General features: G+C 39.0%; 1 protein-coding gene and 1 long non-coding RNA gene across 9 annotated transcripts in view; both read right to left on the bottom strand.

The window, feature by feature from the left end:
• Positions 1-22,490, bottom strand: part of PRKN (parkin RBR E3 ubiquitin protein ligase) — a 706,034-nt gene that overhangs the window by 369,309 nt on the left and 314,235 nt on the right. The window lies entirely within an intron of this gene.
• LOC138108037 (uncharacterized) lies at positions 2,120-9,689 on the bottom strand. The gene is made up of 3 exons (XR_011149827.1): positions 9,539-9,689; positions 4,317-4,399; positions 2,120-2,938 (listed from the first exon to the last, which is right to left on the bottom strand). It is a non-coding gene; the product is annotated as an uncharacterized lncRNA (long non-coding RNA).

A 22,490-nucleotide genomic window follows, 5' to 3' on the forward strand; every position in this document is an offset into this window, starting at 1 on the left:
ATTTTCACGGAAAAAAAATGCTCCAGCAAAACCTGTGTGAGGAATGAGACAACTCTTTGTAGAAATTAAAACAATTTATTAAAACAGAAAAAAAGTTGAAAAATTGCAAAAAAAACTAACAAAATATAAAAATTTGGGATCCAGATGGCTCGAGAGATATGCCCCAGGAGCGCAGGGATTCAGGAACTTTAGGCTTAAGACAGCTCTGAACCTCAGGTAGAGAAAAAAATAAACTTGCAGTTTAGGCTGGTCAAAAAGAAATCTATTTCTAAAAAGCCCCTAGAAAGGGGTAGGCTTCTCCAGCACTGCCTTAGCAAGCTGGAGAGGATGGGAGAATGAGACACGTGTCTTTCTTTTGCTCCCTTTATAGCTTTTGCTCCGCCCACAGTCCGCCCACAGCCCACCCCTTTGGTTCAAGGTGATTGGTGCTCTCCCTTTGACAGACCACCTCTGTCCACCAATGGCTCCTCCTGGTCAGAGGGGTGATATTAGTTGAGATAAGGGTCATGTGCTTATGGGGGGCTGGGCTGTTTGTTGCAACTGGGGTTTTTTAAAATCTGCCTTGAAACCAAGATACAAGTAAAACATAAAAATACATCCAACACATCTTAAAACACTTGTAAAGGTATACAGTAAACACAGGAAGACCAGAAAAACTTGATTATTGTACCTGGACTGATGGATTGATTTTAACATTCAATTTAAAAATATTAAGCTCAAATTAATTAAGGCACTTAATATGCAAAGACCAAGCACAAATAGGGATTTCATGTATGACAAGTCCCCCCTTTTTCTCTTATGCTCACATCTTTGGTCTTTGCATTTAAGTGGAGGTGGATAACTCTTCAGGGATAGATTCAAGCTCTTTAAAACTGTCCCACACTTGCTGGGCAATTTTTCTCTCCTTTCTAGTTTTCTTATTGTTACTATTATTGATGTGCATAATCTTTTGAGCGAATGGTGGACGCTGCTGTTGTCCTTGAAGATCCTGGATCAGTGGCATGCTTTGGACGACAGTGGTGATTAGACGGATGAAACAAGGGATTAAACAAGGGAGAAAAATAAGTCCTGTAAGGGAAAGTCCAACAATAATTAAAGCTTTCTTCCACCATTGTCCTTGGAAAATATTTTCCCACCATTCAGAAGTGATCAAGGGCTGCCATTTCTGCACTGGAACATGGGCTAGTTTCCTGATGTTTTGGGTAATCTTGGTGATGGCTTCGCCGTGATCATCAATATGGATGCAGCAGTCTGAGGTGTTAAACTTGCCACATACTCCACCTTCTTCAGCTAGTAAATAGTCCAATGCCAGCCTATTTTGGTACACGGCTGCTCGAGTTTGCCCTTGCTGTGTGTTAAGTAGTTCAAGAGCAAGAGAGGTCTCATTAGTGATTACCTCAATTAGTGCTTGCAGTCTGATGATCCGGTTTAGCATGTAGATGGGAGTTCGGTACCCCCAGCTCCCATCCTGTGCCCATGTTGCAGGTCCATAAGTCTCTAGGATCCTCTCAGGTGGCCACTCTTCTTCTCCCCATCTCTGGGTCCCTCCTATTACATGTCTCTTAGTACGGAAAAGTTCATCATAAAGGGAGATTCCAAGGTGGGCTCCAGCGTTTTCAGCAAGTAGGAAGAAGTTTGGTTGAATGGCTCCAAGAGTGCAGCTCCCTTTCCAGCGAGGTGGTAAGTTGGAATAAGCTCGGTTACCACAGATCCAGTAGAGGTCTTGTGGTGCTTCCCAGAAGTGGGGTTGTATACTTGCTGCTGTAATCCAGTATTTGGAAATTTGTGGCAGGACAGAATATGGATTTCCTTGATCCCAGCACTGCCAGAGTTTTTTAACAGGATTCAAAATGCAATTTTTGTTTTTAACCTTTTCTGCAGACCAGAATACATCTGGTTCCTGAGGTATCCACCAATGTTTTTGCCCATCAGTTACCAGGTACCTTTTGCATATTGTCTCACCAACTTCTTTTAAAAATTTTCTTCCTTTCCTCCAGATGCATTCTTCTCCAATAACAGTATTGCTTAGCAGCCAGGTTTCATTGTCATGTCTGGTTGTGGGGGAGAGATTACTCAGTCGGAGTAAATCGGGGGGTCCAAGACTGACTCCCCGCCAAGGCCAACTCTCCGATTCTAAAGTTCCTCCGCACACCCAGCAATTTGTTAAATTTAGCTGTTGTCCAATCCTTTCTGCCAGGTCAATAAACAAGTTTTTCCTTGACATCAAAGGATTGTTTTCTTTTTGTTTTTCCTTTTCTTCTATGACCACCTCTTGGATCAGGTCAGTGTCATAGGTCTTTCTTTTTAACAAATCTTCTGTCTTGGTTATGTATCTAAAATTGAAACAGAGCCAATCGTCTTGGGAGGGGCACTCTCCCTTCTGCTTATGTATTTGGGTGCCAATGTTTTTGCCAATCCAGTACTTGTGACCTTTTTCTGAGCAGATACTCAACCTTGTTATGTTATAACAAGATGGATTAACATAAGTATGTGCTCGGAAAAAGTGTCGAATTTGAAATGAGCCTCCTTCTGCCTGGTACACAGTCTTGTAACATCTGTTACAGCGGCTGTCGGCTGCTTGTGTAAAGGGAGGCCAGAGGACCCAGAGACAGATGACACTTAGTAGCAGGATGTTGCTCACTTTCCCCTTTTGGCATACCCGAGAGGAGCTGTCAGCATTTGGGTTGCCTCTGCTGGTGGGGGTTGTCATCTTTGCTTCTTTCGTCCTTTCTTTAGGCATCTCACCTTCAGATGGTTCTTCAGTGACCTCAGGCTTCTGGAAACTCATGGTTATTTTAGGGTTGGCCTTGTCAAAGATTAGAGTTATCGTGCCCATAATTTTGGAGTCTGATTGGACTGTTATTGGAAGAGAATGCTGGCTTCAAATGGAGCCTTACTATACAGTTGATGTGACAATATGGTTGTGTGAAGGCAGAATCTGTAAAAGGGAATAACAAAGAACAGAATTAACAGCAAAATATTTTCAACTTAGTTTAACAACTTGTAGCTAGCACTTATTACTGAGGTATAACTGGGGAAGAACTGGGAGTACAGGATTTTATTAACTTGGAGTGAGGGATGCTGAGTGGAGCTTTCAAACAGGGTGTTTAGTTTGATGGTTTGTCTGGAGGTTTCTTCTCTTCAATTGGTGGTGCCACCGGACCCTTCACCCTCTTGACATGCGTCCAGCCCTTTTCAAATGTCCGGACAGCTGTTTCAGTGGTTAGCTGGACCTGAAATGGACCTTCCCAGGATGGGGTTAATGACTTTTCTTTCCAGGATTTTATTAACACCCAGTCACCTGGATTGATGTGATGTAAATTGAAATCAAGTGGGGGAGTTTGTGGTAGAAAACCTCTTTCCCTTAGCAACTCTAGATTTTTGGCAATTATCTGTACATATTTTTGTACATTGGTGTTTCCACACTCTTTCACATTCAACTCTTGTGGTGTAGCAAGGTAGGGTAATCCATACAACATCTCATATGGTGAACAACCCAAATCAGATCTTGGCTGTGTCCTAATTCTAAGAAGAGCAAGTGGAAGGCATTTTACCCAGGTCCATTTTGTTTCCAGCATTAATTTTGTGAGGGTGTTCTTGATTGTCTGGTTCATCCGTTCCACTCTCCCAGAGCTCTGTGGATGCCACGGGGTGTGTAATCTCCAATTTGTTCCTAATTGCTGAGCCAATTGTTGTACAATTTGGGAGGTAAAATGAGTACCTCGATCTGAATCTATGCGGTGGACTATCCCATACCGGGGGATAATTTGCTCGAGGATCACCTTACTCACTGTCTGGGCTGTTGCATTGACAGTTGGAATAGCTTCCACCCAGTGGGTAAGGTGATCAACGATTACCAATAGGTATTTCCACCTCTGGACAGGAGGCATTTCTGTAAAGTCAATTTGAATGTTTTGGAAAGGCCTGATTGCTAATTCAATTCCTCCGCCAGTGTTCTTTTTCATTACCTTTTTGTTAACCTTTTGACAGATTACACAGTCCCGGGTTATTTGGTTGGCTATTTCATAAACACCAGTGCATCCAAAGGTTCTGAGATAGTGATCCGCCAGAGCCTTTGAACCCCAATGATTGCTTTGGTGGATATTTTGTAGAATTTCTCGGGTTAAATTTTTGTTTAAAATTTGGCGTTTATCTGGTAAATACCAGCGGCCTTGAGAATCCTCATTGGCACCAATTAAAACTAATTTCTGTTTTTCCTGATCAGTAAAAATGGGCGTGGGTAAAATGTTAGTTTGTGGAATAGTGTCAGATGTGGTGGTGTTAGTTGGAAGTTGGTTTACTTCCATCACTTTTACCTCTTCTTCCACTGCTGCTTCTTTTGCTGCCAAGTCTGCTAGGTTGTTCCCCCGAGCTTCTTTTGTGGTTCCCGATTGATGACCTGGAATATGCACCACTGAGATCACCTGAGGCAGTTGCAGTGCTTTTAGAATTTTTAGGATCAATTCCTTATGTAGGATATCTTTCCCTTTGGTGTTTAGGAACCCCCTTTCGGACCAGATTTTTCCAAAGGTGTGGACTACGCCATAAGCGTATCTGGAGTCAGTGTAAATGGTCCCGATGCTTCCTGCTAGTCGGTGGAGTGCTTTTTCTAGGGCATAGAGCTCACAGACCTGAGCTGACCAGGTCGGTGGCAATCTGCCCTTTTCTAGCACACACATTTGGTGTCCATCGACCACTGAATAGCCAGAGCATCGCTTTCCATCCACCACTCGAGATGACCCGTCAATGAAGAGGATTTCCCCTTCATTGAGGGGACAGTCCACTAGGTCCTCTCTGACTTTTGTTTGGATGTCAATTATCTCAATGCAATTGTGTTCAATTTCTTTTTCTGATGGGGTCCCATAAAGAAATTGAGCTGGATTTTGGTGTGTACACACAACTAACCTCAGGTGGTCTGAGTGCATGAGAATGGCTTCATATTTGACTATTCTTGGGTCAGTTAACCGCTCTGCAGCCCTGTGAGCTAAAATGGTTTTGATTGAGTGTGGTGTATGCACTGTCAAGTCTCCACCAAAAATGAGTTTTTGACTCTCCGAGACCAGAACGGCTGCTGCGGCGATGGACTGGATGCAGACGGGCCATCCTCTGGACACTGGATCCAGTAATTTGGAAAGAAAAGCAACCGGCTTCCTGACTCCTCCCCACTCCTGGGTCAAGACGCCATAGGCAACTCCCTTCTCCACATTAACAAATAGATCGAAGGGTTTTTCTAGTGAAGGAAGGCTTAAAACAGGTGCTTTTGTTAATTTCTCTTTCAGATTTTGTAATTTTTGTGTGTCTGAATTAGTCCAATTAAAAGGTTCTTCTTCTATTAGTTTTTCATATAAAAATTTGGCAGATTGTGAATACTGATCAATCCACACTCTGCAGTATCCAAATAAGCCTAATAATTGCCGGATTTCTCGTTTTGAAGTTGGAGGTGGTAGATTTAGGATTCCTTCTACTCTTTCAGCACTGAGTTTTTTTGTGCCATGGCCAATTAGATGTCCCAAATACTTCACCTCCTGTAGCACAAATTGTAATTTGGGTTTTGACACCCTCAGCCCGTTCCTCCCTAGAAAATTCAGTAACTGAATTGTAGCAGTTCTTACCGTAGACTCCTGTTCCCCAGAGAGGAGCAGGTCATCTACATACTGAGTTACCTGAATCCCTTCGGGTGGAGAAAAGGAACTTAGCAAATCTTCTAGCGCTTGGCCAAAGAGTGTGGGTGCCTCGGTGTACCCTTGAGGCAGGCGAGTCCAGCGCAGCTGCTGCCTCCGTCCAGTGTCTGGATCCTCCCAGGTAAATGCAAAGATGTCTCTGCAATGAGAATCTAGAGGACATGACCAGAAAGCATCTTTAAGGTCAATAACAGAGAACCAGGCATGTGCTGGGGGTACCCGACTCAGGAGTGTATAGGGGTCCTGCACCAGTGGGTACCTGGTTTGGACTCTCTTATTGACCTCACGCAGATCTTGTACAAGCCGGAATGACTTATCTGGTTTCTGGACAGCCAAAATTGGAGTGTTGTAACTGGATTTGCAGGTCTCAAGAATTCCATCTTGTAATAAGTCCATGATAACAGGCTTCAGGCCCTTTCTTTTGTCCTTGGAGAGGGGATATTGTGGTACACGTACTGGCTGGCTATTTGGGAGCAACTCAATTGTTAGAGGTGTGATGTCCATTTTTCCCCGGTTGCCAGGTTTGGCCCACACTACCGGGTCAATGTGTTGCTCATCTACTAAAGATAAAACAAACAATTTAGTGGTCATTTTTCCACCCTGCGGTACCACCCCAACCCTCAGAGGTATTTGGAAGTCACGTCCTAAAAGATTGATCCCAGCTTGAGGTAGGTATAGCACATCCCCTGTATGGGTACGTCCTTGTATGGAAAGGATTACATTTTTAATTACAGGAACAGCAAAGCTTTCACCATTAGCACCATATATATCTAATGTATCTTGAGAAATAAAACATCCTGGAGGTGTTTCAGTGACACAGGTTCTTTCAGCACCTGTGTCCACTAAAAACTCCACTTGTTGTCTCTGGGGTCCAGCTTCTAATTTTATCAAGGGCTCTTTAAGATGTTTTTGCCCCAGAGAATAAAGCCCCTGACCCCTTCAGTTGTTCAAAATTTGTCCCTCCATTTGAAGGACTCCTTGATCTCTCTGCTTTTTAAAACAGTACCACTGCCCGTGGCCTGGTTTATTACAGTATGTGCAAATTAACCTCTCAGGTCTTTGAACAATTGGGTTAGGTTGTTTATTGCAAACACAAACCTGTGGCTGTTGCTGAGAGCAGATTTGGGTTTGCTGTTGTGGGATGCCCCTTTGGGAAGTTCTTTGTGTAGGAGGGTTGTGGATTGGAGCATTAGTACTGTTATTCATTATTCGGCTTTTAGCCTTCATCCTCTCTTCATCCCTCCTAACAAAGACTTTTTGGGCTTCCTCCAGTAATTCATCTAGTTCCCTCTCTGGCCATTTTTCCAATTTTTCTAATTTTTTCCTGATGTCAGGCCAGGAGTGAAGCACAAAATGTACCTTTAGCATAGTTTTGCCTCCCTCACTGTCTAAGTCAATGACAGAATAAAGTTGAATGTTATTCCTTAACCGAGCCATCCAAGCTGTTGGGGACTCATCCTTTTCCTGTTCCCCACAAAATGCTTTTTTCATATTATTAACTCGAGGAACAGCTTCTCTAATCCCTTTTATAATTAAATTTCTGTAGTCTTTCATGTTCCTCCTGCCCTCTTCTGAATTTGGGTTCCATTCAGGGTCTGTCAGTGGTAATTTTTGTTCTCCAATTGGGCCCTGATTAGAATTATTTTCTCTGTCCCAGACTGTCACTCCTGCAGCTCTAATCAATTTTCTTTCCTCAATGGTGAATAAGGAGTGAAGGATGGATTGTATCTCTCCCCAATTATAAATATTAGGGCCGAGGAATTGATCAAATTGGTCAGCTAGACCAATGGGGTCAGCCATCAGGCTTTTCATTTCCTTTTTAAATTCCCGTACCTCAGATGAAGCTAGAGGTACAACTACATAACCAATTCCTCCTTGAGCATTTCCCATGGGTACCTCCCTAAGAGGTAAAATTTTAGACTCATGGGGAGTGCTAAGGCAGGTGGGACAGTCAGGTGTTTTAAATGATTTCTTTCTAGTGCAAGATGCTGGGCCATCCTGGCTAGAAGAAATCCTTTGTTTGGTTGTCTTTTTGTGAGAGCAGGAAGGAACAGAATTTTCTTTTTCACTTTCATTCTCATTTTCTGAGTCCCTTTCGATTGGGTGGCTCGATGAAGGAAGGACCCTTTCTTGTTCAATTTGGACCCTCCTTTCTGGAGGAGTTACTGGAGGAAGGTAGTCTAGGGGGTCCCACTTTGGTTTATTTAATTTAGGTTTTTGTTTTTCTTTCTGTTTGTGTTCTTCTGCAATGGAAAAAATTTGGTTTGAATTTTTATTAAGTCCAATTGAATTAGATTTAGTTTCCTCTTCCAATTCTATTTTTTTGCTTTGGTCTTCATTTTGTTTTTGCCAATAATTTAACCAAATTTTAGCATAGTCTAATTCATCAGAATGTTTTGGAGCTTTGTAATGTACATAAGAATGCAAAGCCTCACAAAGCCATTTTTCAGAAGACCCATACTTGGGCCATCTGAGACCATCTTTGTTAATTCTATGTTTTGGCCACTTAAAAACACAGTACCTAATCATTTGACACTGGTCTTTTTCTTTAGTTAAAAGATTTTCTTCCCACTTTAGGAGCATTTGCCCTAACGGACTGTCTGGGAAGATTTTGTATTTCTTCATTAGGTCTTTCTTTTTGCTATTCGCTTGTCCCATTTTGTTACTGGGAAGCAAACAAGTAGCTAGTGCAGAAGAAAAAATTTTTTTTTTTTTTCTTAATTAAATAAACCAAAGTATTGTATTATATAAAACAATTAAAATATTGCATAAGGAAATAATATTACAAAATAACCTAAATTCAATACACTATCACAATAAAAAAATGATAATAAAGTTATAAGCATAAAATACAATACAACTAATGTAGAGAAAAGCAAGCAGGGTTAGTAGATATATAAGGGAATAAATGATGGCGAATCTGTGGGAAAAAAATTAAATATGGCAGGCTGGTGAGAAACAAATATGGTGCAAGAAATATTAATTTTAATTATAAAAAGAATAATTAGTGAATATTTAAATTGGTTAAAGTATGACTGAAATTTAGATAGTTTTATACATATATACTTAAAATTTAAGAAACAAGAGTTGTCTTTATTAGCAAAGGAGAGATAGATTAAAATATTTATAACCAAATTAAAGGAAAAAGATTATAATGAATAACACAAGCAGTAATTCAAAATATCAAAGTAGTGTCTTATGATTAAAGCAGATAAAGCAAATTACAACTACAATCCAATAACCCAAACACTCCAAACTAACAGGAAGTATAAAGGTGCTAGATAGCACTAACCACAAGAGTGCAGCTAAAACAAGTTCACACATGCACTTAAAACGGCAAAGGGGTGCAGTTCAAATTAAAAGGACACAAAATGGCGGCCGACCACGTGGCGGCCCGAAATTTCAAAATGGCGGCCGACCACGCGGCGGCGCGAAATTTCAAAATGGCCGCCGACCACGCGGCAGCCCGAAATTTCAAAATGGCCGCCGACCACGCGGCGAAAAGAAAAAGAGAGGGGTTTAAAATGAGGTTTCTCCTCAGTTCTAGACCCGAGGAGACTGAGACACTAATAAAAATGAATTTGGGGCTGCGCACACCCCTAAAACGTGGAAACCTCCCCCCAGAAAGGCTGATCACCACACTCGATCTTCCCCTCTGTGTCTCTAAAGGGTGATCCCTCGTGGTGCCCTTAAAAATGAACCCTTTCAAGCACACTCACACACACACTGGGGGCGGCCAACCCCCCCACACACTCTCTCACAAAAGGAATTCCACTCGGAGGTTCCCCAAAAACTAATAGCCCTTAAAAAGGGTAAGTCCCTAACTAAGTTCCCTTTAAGAAGGGTTCAAGCCTTACCACAAGTCTTTCTCCACCGGAGGTGTCCTTTCTCTGCTGCAGTAATCCTTGTGGGAGCCCAGAAAATCCAAGGAGAAAAACCAAAAAAATCGCAAAAATTCAAAAATAGTAAAATTAACCAAAATACCTGGATTTTAGGGCAAAAATAGGATCCCGGACGAGTCCCCAAAAGAGTTGTGAGGAATGAGACAACTCTTTGTAGAAATTAAAACAATTTATTAAAACAGAAAAAAAGTTGAAAAATTGCAAAAAAAACTAACAAAATATAAAAATTTGGGATCCAGATGGCTCGAGAGATATGCCCCAGGAGCGCAGGGATTCAGGAACTTTAGGCTTAAGACAGCTCTGAACCTCAGGTAGAGAAAAAAATAAACTTGCAGTTTAGGCTGGTCAAAAAGAAATCTATTTCTAAAAAGCCCCTAGAAAGGGGTAGGCTTCTCCAGCACTGCCTTAGCAAGCTGGAGAGGATGGGAGAATGAGACACGTGTCTTTCTTTTGCTCCCTTTATAGCTTTTGCTCCGCCCACAGTCCGCCCACAGCCCACCCCTTTGGTTCAAGGTGATTGGTGCTCTCCCTTTGACAGACCACCTCTGTCCACCAATGGCTCCTCCTGGTCAGAGGGGTGATATTAGTTGAGATAAGGGTCATGTGCTTATGGGGGGCTGGGCTGTTTGTTGCAACTGGGGTTTTTTAAAATCTGCCTTGAAACCAAGATACAAGTAAAACATAAAAATACATCCAACACATCTTAAAACACTTGTAAAGGTATACAGTAAACACAGGAAGACCAGAAAAACTTGATTATTGTACCTGGACTGATGGATTGATTTTAACATTCAATTTAAAAATATTAAGCTCAAATTAATTAAGGCACTTAATATGCAAAGACCAAGCACAAATAGGGATTTCATGTATGACACCTGTAAATTACAAGAATTAAGTTATCACAACAAATCCTTATTGACAGGTTAGTGATCCTGCAAGCAGTGCACTATTGTCCACCAGTACTTAAGAATAAGCTTCCAGAAATCAATTTGTTTGTGGGTACCACCTCTAATGCACATAAAAGTCATAGCACTTTCAATAGCTATCTCCACAGTAAATTTCATTACTTTTCCCCATTTACAAACTCAAATTCACGTGGGGCTAATATTTTTGTTTGCAAAGAATTAGATATGCACAATTTCAGCTCCTCCTAATGGCACTGTATTAGTGGTGTTCAGTGAAAAGTTACTTCCTAGTAATTACCCCATAAGCACTAGAAATATCCATTTCTTCTTTGAAATAGATGACTGTAAAACACAATGATGCAACTTGAGGAATTCTATGCCATTTCTGACGTTGCAGTGGTGCAGTAGCAGGAGAGTGAAGCAGCTTTATGCATCAAAGGGAAGAAACCCTTTCAGTAGAATGTTCTTTCCCTTATTTCCTGGCAGCAGTTTAACCATCTGTAGCTTCTAAGAGCAATTTGTAAGCCCAGTTACTTTGCCCACATACATTTAAGTACTAGAGTAGAAAAACTCAAACATTTGATTTTAGAATGCCCCAAACATCTACCGAAGTCCCAAAGAGCTGCCATGATGTACAGTACAACTGATCAGCAGATGTAATTACTATGAAACACAGTGTTTCACAAATATTTGAAAGAGACCTGTTTCAATCCTTACTGTCAAAAATTGTCAATAACACATTCTTAAAAAGTTCTTGGGGTTTTTTAACCATATTTTTCTAACCATCCATTGTGCTAAAGCAAGGGAAATACTTCACTTCTGAGCATCCTCCCAGCAAACAGGCCAAAGCATTGAGTATTTCTAATGACAATTGCAAGACCTTCACTAAAGTATTTTTATGTATTTATCCAATCAATTACTATGCATTCAAATTGATGTCCCAAATGGGGCAGGTGCTTAAAACATAGAGCATTGTTAACCTTAGCAGAGTATCTGTATACTTAAAGCTGGGTATATACTCTATGTATCTTCCTGAGTTGGGCCATTAAGGCAGAAAATAGGATCCAAAAGACATTAGTTATTACAATTTAAGCCTTCTAGACTCAAAATAACATAAGTTTCCCTTATACTTAACTTCTCTGAGTTAGAAATACATATTGTAAACTGAATACAACCCCTTAAGCCTTGCCCCAGATAGCTATACTATGCGAATTCAGGCATTTCTGACAGCAGCTATTCAGTAATTACCCATCACATTAGCATGAACCATGAGAGACAGAGCCCATAATATGTTGCAGCAGCTCCAACACAAATTACTTTGCAGCCCCTGGTGGGAGAAGCTCACAGGTAATGCCATTGACTACATTATCTCACACCAACACATCCTATAAGCAGTGCATGCTTATTTTAAATTCAGTTCTGATTTGTAAAAAATCAGCTAATTTTATTAGGTGCATGCACAGAAGTAGACAACACAAATTCAAGTTTACGAACTGGTCCTAAATCAGTTACAGGCAAAATTTCTTAGAAATAGTTAGACCAAAAATATAGTAGACAATTGGTAATTAAAACCTAATACCTTCCCGTTTTAGAATCCCAGACCAGAACATTAAGCATGAAAACTATAGGTGGGAAACAGATTTAATGCCAAGGTAAATTTTATGGCAGCTTTTAGACCTAACAGAATTTCTCACACAGCATATCAGCCTGCAGACTGACACAGTTATTAAACATTCAATAACAGTATTTGCCACATGTGAATGAAGAAATTGTGTTCTTGCATTATAAATGCTGCCTGACATTTGAGGAGAGACTCCTCTGTAACCATACTGTACCCTAACAAAATCACCTTCATCTGATTAGATTGCTGATAGATGATTGCAGGAACATGTTGCATGCTTGAGTGGAAATCCAAAGCTTCAATCATCAGCAATGGATTTGCAACAGCTGCAGACAGTAACATACTATTTAAATGTCATGTGCAGTGAGAAACAAAAGATTCAAAGTGTTACTGAAATCCATTGAATTACAAAAAACTATCCCTGAACACATTAGACACATTGACACAGTACATACAAAAATATGTATCAAACAAGCTTCATTTGAAAGAAAATGTGGGTCTGGTTTGTGAAATAAGTGATGGAGTAAACAGAATGTTAGGGTTTGGAACAGACTCCACTGGGTCTTCTTGAGGTTTTTTTTTCCTCTGGTTTTAATATAATCCTGTTTTGTCCATGGCTTTCAATTATTGCTTCCCAATTCAGTTCAGGTCCCTGAATGCCTGCATGTTTCCTACAACTCAAATAGACAAACACGTGAATGGTATAATGGCCTCCAAATAATATGTGGAAATGACTTCTCGGTCAACATCCAACAAAAAATACAGTAACTGTAACACTGCTCTCACTGCTTGGCTCAAGACTATATAAAGACAAAAGCACATCGTGCCAGTGGCAGTCTCTCACAACTCCTGCCTGTGGCAGCAGAATACAACACAGTGAATTTGGATTCCACTTGCCTATTATGTTCATGCTAGGTGTAACTAAGACTTGGGGTGGATGGATATAATCTAGGTAAATTTTTTCAATTTACATATGAGAAATATATTGGTTATATTTATCCTTTATATCTCAATCTGATGATAACCAGCTTCCATTAGAGAAGTGTTCTGGTTACACAAATTTCACCACACAAAATCATAGAGCCATCCATCCAACCTAATATCTTCGTTTTAGTAGAAAGCAGTAGTTACCTAGAATGTGTGCTAAAAATTTAAGTATCATTATGTAATGGGCACAGGAATCTCCCTGTGGTTGATTTGAAGAACACGATAACAGGAAAAGAACACTGCATCAGGACAAAATAGGATGTTATAATCAAACAATATTAAGTCTTTATGACAGCCAACACAGCATGAGTATGGAATAAGTTCCTTGCTGCAGCACATCAACAGAATTTTTCAGACATTTTTAGAAGTAAAGTACTTTGAAAATATTAAAGGTGCTGTCATGGGTTAGCAAGCATAGTCCTGGAAATGATGTTCTTGCAAAGGGGTGCTTACAGCTTCCTCTGTGACCTAACAGAACCTATCAGCTGGCCAGTTTGAATATGGACAATTCAGTTCTTTAAGCCACTTAAAGTTGTGACCACCTGTGTGATGCACACTTAGGAATAACCCCCCCCACCCCCAGCTCTGTCTTGTTTCTGTGCTGGGACAGGTAGCTGCGGGTCCCGTGCAAGGGCCAGCGGGCCCAGCCAGGCCACAGACATCCTGGAGCCCATGGGCCCTGTTCCACCCACGGAACCCCCCCCCCTCCAGCCCTTCTGTGGGCAGACAGGCAGCTCCCCTCTCCACTGCAGCCAAGATTCAGCTGAAGCTGCACTGCTGTCCGGCAAAGATCATGTGACCAACAGCGATAAGCGGAATTCCAGCTGCAAGGCTGAGGTGAGATTAACCCTTTTAGTGCTGTGAAGAGCTGAAAACCTGAGGGAAGAGAAAGAGGAGATGCTTAAAGCTGAAATTCTGTTGTAAAGCTATGATATATCAGAGTACCCGTTGTAGTTTCGTGAAGGCATGGGGGGTGGAGCATTCAACTTGTACTTGTGAGCAAAAGCACCTGTGCTGAGATAGGCAGATGCTGACACAGCTGTAATTTCATGAGAAGTTTGAACAGGGAGAGATGGAAGCAATGAGGACTTTTGCTCCAAAGGGGAAAGGAGAAAACCTCAGTTCCTAGAGATGCTCCCAGAGATAGTCCTAACGATGAAGATAAGGAAGACCCTTTGCTCCCACGGAAGGAGAAGGGCCTCTGTTCTTAGAGATGAAATGCTCCCAGAGATGGGTGAGGAGAACTTTTGTTTCTGAACAGCTCAACTTTAAAATTGTATCCCAAAAAACTTCAAGAGTGGACCCTTGAAAGCAGTTGTGGGAAAAGCTGCAAGTTGGGGGAAGGGACTCACATGTGAGCAGAGAGACCTCTTCCTAAATGGACTGAACAAAGTTATTTGGAAGTGGGCGGCTGTCTCGTTGTGATAATGTTTTCATAGCATGGGCAAGAGAGACTCCTCTTCCTAAATGGACTGAACAAGGTTATCATGGAAGTGGTAAACAGACTGAACATCTCAAGGGTTGTCTTTTTACATTGTCAGTGGGAGAAGGGAGAAAGGTGGGGGGAGAAGTGGTCTGAAGGTACGGTATAATTTTTTTTCTTCTTTTAGGTCTGTTAATAAACTTCTTTATATTCTCTCAAGTTTGGTGCCTGCTTTCCATTTCTCCTAATTCTTATCTCACAGAAGGTAAACAGTAATGAGTATTTTGGACCAAACCACTACAGGTGCACTTATATTCAGTTTTGGTTTGCATATACCAAATCTACCTTTTAGCACAGTCAAAGGAATTATTACAAGAGCTGCAAGTGATCTAGGATTTGGTCAGATGAACACAAGCTGTGCTCTGCTCACTTTCTATAATGTCAGACCCTTGATACCAACTGTCTCTAGGAGGATATAGAAACTGTCATTTACAAAAATTCACTTCCTCTTCAGTGAAACAAGGGGCATCCAAAAATTTGAAGAAAAGCTGTTGGCTTGTTAGTATTCAGCTATCAGTCTTTACAAAGTTCTCACTGATTCCTACTAAAAGACAAATTTTCAACTCACCTGAAACTGCCTCTTATCAAATGATGAAGCCTCTACACTATCTGAAAAAATTTTCAAGAACTCTATCACTAAAGAAAATGCAGAGTTCTGTTCAGAACAACTGCTTATTTTTAAAATGCAGTTGTGAAGGGAAATGAAAACATAGCAGCTGAGCACAATCACATAAATTGCTCATATAAGACAGACTAAAACAATGAAAGCCCGCTTAAAGCTCATGTTTTCAAGGTAAAGTTTTCTGCAACTGAACTACAGATAGAAAAATAAAATGAGCAACAAAGGTGGTGGTGGTGGTTTTTTTTTTCTTTATTTGACAGTGTTAATAACTGAAGACCAACACCCAAAAGAGGAGAGGATTTGCTTGAAAAAAGCATTATAATCTTCAACATTTTTTGTTTGATCTTTTACAAAATGATGGCATTTCCACATATGTAAATAAAAATGATGGTATCAATACAGGAAAGATGAGCTTAATTTCCTGAGACCGTTCAGCACAGAGCAAAAATGACTGATTCCCTTTGGGTTTGCCAGAATGTGTATGAAAATTTCAGCTCAGAAAAACTATTTTTAATTATTGGTGACATGAGAAAACTGATAAACAGTTCCAAAGACCTGGCTTGTCTCAGTTTTAAGACTTTTATGGTGAAAAAAAAATAATATAATTAATATATATAATTAACCAATATAAATAATACCTGTTATGTTTGCTAATAATGGGTTTTTATACAGAGACTGTGGCCCACAAAAAAAATCCAGTATATTGTAGAAATATTGTATTTACACTGACGAGGAGTGAATAAATATTCACTTCATTAAAAAAAAAAAAAAAGGAGGATAGATCTTGACTATAAAAGCTTTAGCTTCTATTTCCAAGATAAATAATTTAGCTTTTTGTCCCTGTATAGAATTAATCCTATTTTATAATTCAGTTTTTCACCTATCATTGATTTTCTGAACTGAGAAGTAGAATAACAGAATTTCTTTATATAGGAAAAATTGATCTGCTCCAGAATGAGGTTACTTTGAGAATACCTGTAAAAAAAGATCTAATTATGGTTTCCTAAAGAAGAATCTGAAAAGATGTGTAGAGGTGACATAATTTGGAAAAAGAACCTCAAAGAACCTTAAAAATGTTTAAATACTATGGAAAGCCAACAGCTGTGTGTCTTTCTCCATAATCAAGCATTTGAAGTAAATATTTTTAATCTCTAATTGCTATTAAGTATGTAAATTTAAAGGCCTAACCAAAGTCAGCATAATACAATCACAGCACTTTCACAGGTTACTCCAAAGTCCCAAGGTGCTGTTCTCAGTACTGTTCCCCTCTTTCCTCCTCAGAAACGCACTGATGGCTAAAACACCCCCACCCACACCTAGAGAGGATTTAAAATACAGGGAAACAACCACATCATGCCATCGTTTAGGGCAGCTTTATATGAGGTAATCTAGGCAATTATCAGCATGGAAACCTGACACCAGCCCTACATACAATACATAGCTAATATGGTGCTTGATTAATAAAAGAGGGATGTGTAATTAATGCCACTCATTGAGGATTTATGGTAACTAGACTATCAAACTAACCTGACACTTTTATGAGATTACAAATTTAGTGGAACATCATAATAGTGATGTGGGAATTTACCCAGATTTATGTGTGGCATTTGATACGGCACTGACATTTTGATTAAGAAACTGGAACACTGTGAGATCAATGTTAGAGACATTTAACTGATATGTTTCAAAATGTAATTTCCCACAGCAAATCATCCAATGTTTTTCAAGGTGACTTGCAGTGATCATCTCCTAGCCCTATGCTACTCAAAACATTTCTTAATGATCTGGATGGAGGCACAAAGTAATTACTCATAAATATTACAAATGGCCCAAAATCTGAGAGAGTGGAAACAGTGAAATCTAAAAGTCACTGACAAAGCCACATAAACAGCTTATCTGAGACCAAAAACATGATATGGCATTTTAAAACAGCCAGAAATGAAGCCACAAATGAAAGAAAAGGCTCAGGACAACCATATTCTCTCTACAACTCCCTGAAAAGATCTTGAAGCCAGGTGGGGGTCAGCCTCTTCTCCCAGGCAACCAGTGACAGGACAAGAGGGCACAGCCTCAAGCTGTGCCAGGGGCAGTTCAAGTAGGACATTGGGAAGAATTTCTTCATAGAAAGGGCTGTCAAGCATTGGAACGCATCATTGTGGCACTTAGTTGACAAGGTGCTGATTGGTCAAAGGTTAGACTTCATGATCTTGGAAGTCTTTTCCAACTTAAATCATTCTGTGATAAGAATCCTTGTTTCAATTTAATATTTCTGAAGTAAGATTATCTGATATTTTAATTAGCACTACTGTTCCATCATACTCACTGTGATTTTTTTAATAGAATATATTACCTGGACCGTTGTCTAATGCATAAGGCAAACTAACATGGACAGCAATGAAATAAATTATAAATGCAAAGTAAAGAGGCTTCTTGGTATTAAGAAACATCCCAGAATCTAGAAAATTACTCATAGTAATATTATGACATTGAAAATATTATAGTATCTCCAGGGACAGACAAACATAATTCCTTTAACAATAATCATTGTACACAAAGAACAATGAATAAATAATATAGCAATGTATCAATACCTTCCTATAATGAGGTGATAGTTCTTTACTACATTCATATTTTGATAACATCATTAAATTTACTACTTTGCTCATGATACTTTAACTGCTACAGGATTTATTTCTTTTCTCAACTGAAACTGAGTTCTGAGCTAATCAAAGCAAAATGAGATGAAAAATGAAACATATTTCATCTGAACAGTGATATTTGAAAAGTATAGCTTTGGATGCTTGAAAGAAAAACAAATCATTTGGTAAGCTGCATGTTTAAAGCATACAAGCTGAACACTATTTCCTTGATTTCTTAGTCCAACCTATTTCAGATGAGCACAGGCTCCCTATGGAACAGACTATGGAAAGAACAAATAATATTGCTGTCCTCACTGCTAAACCTAGTGACAATAAACAAGCAGGGAAGGAAAAATATGAGAAATGTTTAAAAATATAAATATCGTAAAAAATAAAATTGCAAGACCAGAAGCACACAGGAGGAATGGGAATAATAATAGGAAAAGCTACATAATTAAAAAACCAAACATGGCAAATTCTTTGCTCTCAAATACACCCTATAGAGAGTGAGACTCTCTATAGTGGAACCAGACTAAAATCACACATAATAACCGATACTAAAAAAAGTGACCAAACCTGGAATATAAATCTTTGCTCTGGGCAAGGGAGACTGCTATAGAGCTTGATTAGAAGGGTGTACTGATATTTAAGAAAATCCAGTACTTAGAGATGCTTCCAAAAGTTCACAGAAGTTCTGTTGCTTCTTTTAGAAATGGTTTGTTGAAGGCTAACATGTTTCAGTAACTGGAGCAGAGACAAAAACGCTTTTCAGTTATGATGAGAGACAGCTGATGCAGTCTTCATCAGGAACAAAGAATTCAAAGTAACAGTAGTGAGATATATCAAAGTGGAAGAGAAGCACATTTCTATTTCCATTAAAATGATTTTCATTTTTCCTTATTCCCAATACCTTAAGCCGTGTCTGACCTATAATCCTCTTTAACCCTTTAATTATTCCTGAGATTTTCAAATCTACAGCAACTCTTTTTGCACATCAATTGAGAATCCAAAGAACACATACAGAACAGTAATACTTTTTCCACAGGTTTCTAAAGCTCAAAAACATTTGCCCTACAATTTTCCCTGGGGACATGGAAATGTCTTTCAGAAAGCAATGCATGTTCACTGGAATGAGGAACTAATGTGGAGCTTATTCCTATGAAATCACCACTTCAGTGGTTTTTGGTGGTGTTACAGCTCTGTCTCCCTAAGAAAATGGACATTATTCCTGTGGCTCTTGATGACTTTTAAAAAACATGAGCCTACAAAGAGAAAGGAAATGTAATACATGTTTATATACAGGAGAAAAAGTCCTCAATCAGAAATTCACTTCAATGGACAATAACCAGAAAGTGTTCTGCATTTTAGATAACTGTAAAAGTCGAACAAGAACACTCCTTCAGTAATATTTCATTTGAGTAAGGAAAGGCTAAATAGTTTAGTATCTCATATAATCTGATCACCTGTAAAGATGAGCATGAATCCACAAAAATTATATCAGAAATACCCTTGGGACCTGTTTCAGTGGTGGGCTTGGCAGTGCCAGGTTAAGAGTTGGACTTGGTGATCTTAAGGGTCTTTTCCAACTTAAATGATTCTATGGTTCTAAGCAGTAACAAGATTATGCTCATATAGGAAGAGCATCTGGAAATTCACAGAACCACACCTATTTCCAAGCACACCTGCACAGCTACATACGGCATTTCTGGCTGAAAGTGTTTTGAGACAGACACCAAAAGTACAAGGTTATCTCTCATTTAATGAATGGTCCTAATTTGTGAAACAGCTTGAAAGATTAATTTGACCCTCATTTAAAACAGCTAAAGTTGACTCTTCCATTTTCTAATTAACATAATTAAAGTTTGTTATAAAAGTGACGTGAGTATTTTACAATTGCAGCAACACAAGTGTTCATACCAGCTTCATCTTTTTGAAGCTGTAGAAGTTCGGAGTGATTCTGATAGACTGTAAATAATGTGAAAAAACCCCACACTGACCTCTGCTTGGGAGCATATCGGAGCACATATCAAATCACAGTGCACTTAACATCAAGATAATCATTATATCTTCTACATATCACTTATAAATTTTATTTAACTGAACTGAAATTTAATTTCCCATTGTTTACTGATATTGTCAATTATTCTATTTACATTCTTGCAACCAAGAGAATTAAAGTCTGTAATTCTGTCAAGAGACTAATTTCATACAAAAATATATATGAACTAGTATTTTGGAGGAAAACACATTACCTTGTGTTTTTGTATGTTGTAAATTGGTGCTTATGAAAATTGAAAACTGATGAAAAACCATATTTTAAATGAAACATGTCTTGGTGGAGAAATAATGGAGGAATATTTTTTTTTTCCTTAAACAGCAGCATTTGCAGTTTGTTGATAACTTTCAACTAACAGCCTTAAAGCTTCTTCATTGCACATCACTGTAAAGAAGCATGCACACTGTACAGCTATTTAAGAGAGACAAAACTGTACAAACTTTGTCATAACAATGCAAAAATGAATATTTAATGATAAAATGTGCCTTAATCTTCCAAAGATTGTAACAGGCAAGAAAAGCCTAGAGGTTTCAACCCATGATTTAGTTAAGGTTATTTTTATTCTGTTCCACACAGTTAGACTATTTTACCAGAGCAGAAGGGAATGGCAAATCCTTGGAAACACATCTGTAGGATCTCTGCTATTTCCTACTTGGAGCAAGACACAAAACAAAAGACTTAGTGATTTAAGCTTTTGAACTGGAAGATTTCCCAGAAAGTAAAGATGTGTTTTCACAGTGATTGAGGCTGAGGAAAAAAATCCATCCCAAAACATAAGAAAGATGTCTTTCAGCAACCAGAGGACCTCAACAAGCCATCAATTCAAATATCTGATGCAGGATTACTTAATAGGTAAGTAAAAAAATAAGTTAAATGCATTTAATTGCTTAATTTTTCTTAACTAGATTGATATTGCTGGAAATTCTGGTTGAAGAATCATAAAAATTAGGAGCATTCTTGCACCTCAGTCTAGTTCAGTTCTAACACTATTGAATAGAGTGGTTTGTAGCTGATAAAGGGAAAATGTGTCAGTTTGGAAATAAAGGAACAGCACACTTCTGCAGTAACAGCCTCATGCCTGTAGTTCATGTGGTCTGAAGCCACATTAGCCACATGTCTGTCTAACATAGGGTATCTTCTGAAATTTGTTCAGTGATGCCTTACTGAAAGATAATACTGATCCTTGGCTCTGCTAGGTATGCAACTTGCCAGAGGCATTGACAGCTAGAGTAATTGGGCTTAGTTGACTGGATATTGGTTGTTTGCCACAGCATCAGATTTTAGTTTTATGGTCAGTGTTTTTTTCTTCTCTCTCCATAAAAATGGTATTTTTCCTCTACTTTTAAAAAATAAGAATTGATTCAATGAGGGAATGGGTTACAGCTCAGGAGGCAGGGCAGCCAAAAGTGTCATTATTTCAGACCTTTTTCACAAATACACTGGATAACAAAAGCTGTAAGTTGGCAGCTGCAAGTCAGTCAGGTACATTCTGCCAATAGGTGACAAAACTGGGAATTGTACTGCCCAGAGAACAGCATTTGAATGTCTTACACATGCCACTTTCAAGGTCATGGTCTTTGTGGGTCCCTTCCAGCCCAGGACATTCTGTGATTCCTGGGTGACTCAGCCACTGCTACAAGGTGCACACCAAGAAGCAGAAGCCCAAAGGCTGCCAGACCTCAGTTTCTGTTGGCTGTGCATGGACCCAGAGATAAATCCCATGCTATTAAAACAATCATTTGGTATCTAAAGTTAGATAAAAATATTTCCTGACACCATTTGTGGCCAAGCATAGGAGACACTTATGGAACTGTATGGACACACCACTTTACACCTGTCTTGCTAGGGAAGACAAAGAGAAGGTTACACAAAAGCAGGTGAACGACTCTAGAAAAAGCCATTTGTGTAGCCCCAATCTGCAAATCATTAATGAATAGAATCCTTTCATACACAGAAAATTTGAGTTTATCTTTAAAATCTCTGTCCTGAAGGAACACACAAATTAGGCTTTTTTCTGAGAAGGAATTACCTCTAAGACATCTTTAGTATTAAATGCTATAAATATCTAATACATGAGAAGATTAAGTATATATACATAATGTTTTGAAAAATCTTCATTAAGAATTTGAGATATATATGCTCCTTCTTACTCAGTCTTTTTATTGTTGTCACTTCAAGAAACAAAGGAAGCAACAGCAAGAAGATGTGGGAGAAAAACTATAATCAGTGTGAAGAACCTGCTCCTGTGGACAAAACCCAACATGCAAGTTCTAATGTGCAAGATGACATGGAAATTTGAAGCTTTCAAGGCAAATATATACACAATAATTATAAAACAAGCACTGACAGAAACATTTAAGTATTACATCCTGCATTTAACCTACGCATACTCAAAAATCTAAGTTTTACTTCAGTGCAAAAGATGAAATAAAATCATTTCCTCCTTCATTCCAAATAGCAACTGACCAAAGTTCTTCTCTTTTGCAAGACATCAGAGGTATATTATCTGATACTGAACAGCTCTTTTGAAGTGTACCCTACGTGTCACTTTACATTCATTACTGAAATTCTAACATGGTTAGAATTGTTACAAA

Source organism: Aphelocoma coerulescens, chromosome 3, assembly GCF_041296385.1.
Source record: "Aphelocoma coerulescens isolate FSJ_1873_10779 chromosome 3, UR_Acoe_1.0, whole genome shotgun sequence".
Lineage (NCBI taxonomy): Eukaryota > Metazoa > Chordata > Aves > Passeriformes > Corvidae > Aphelocoma > Aphelocoma coerulescens.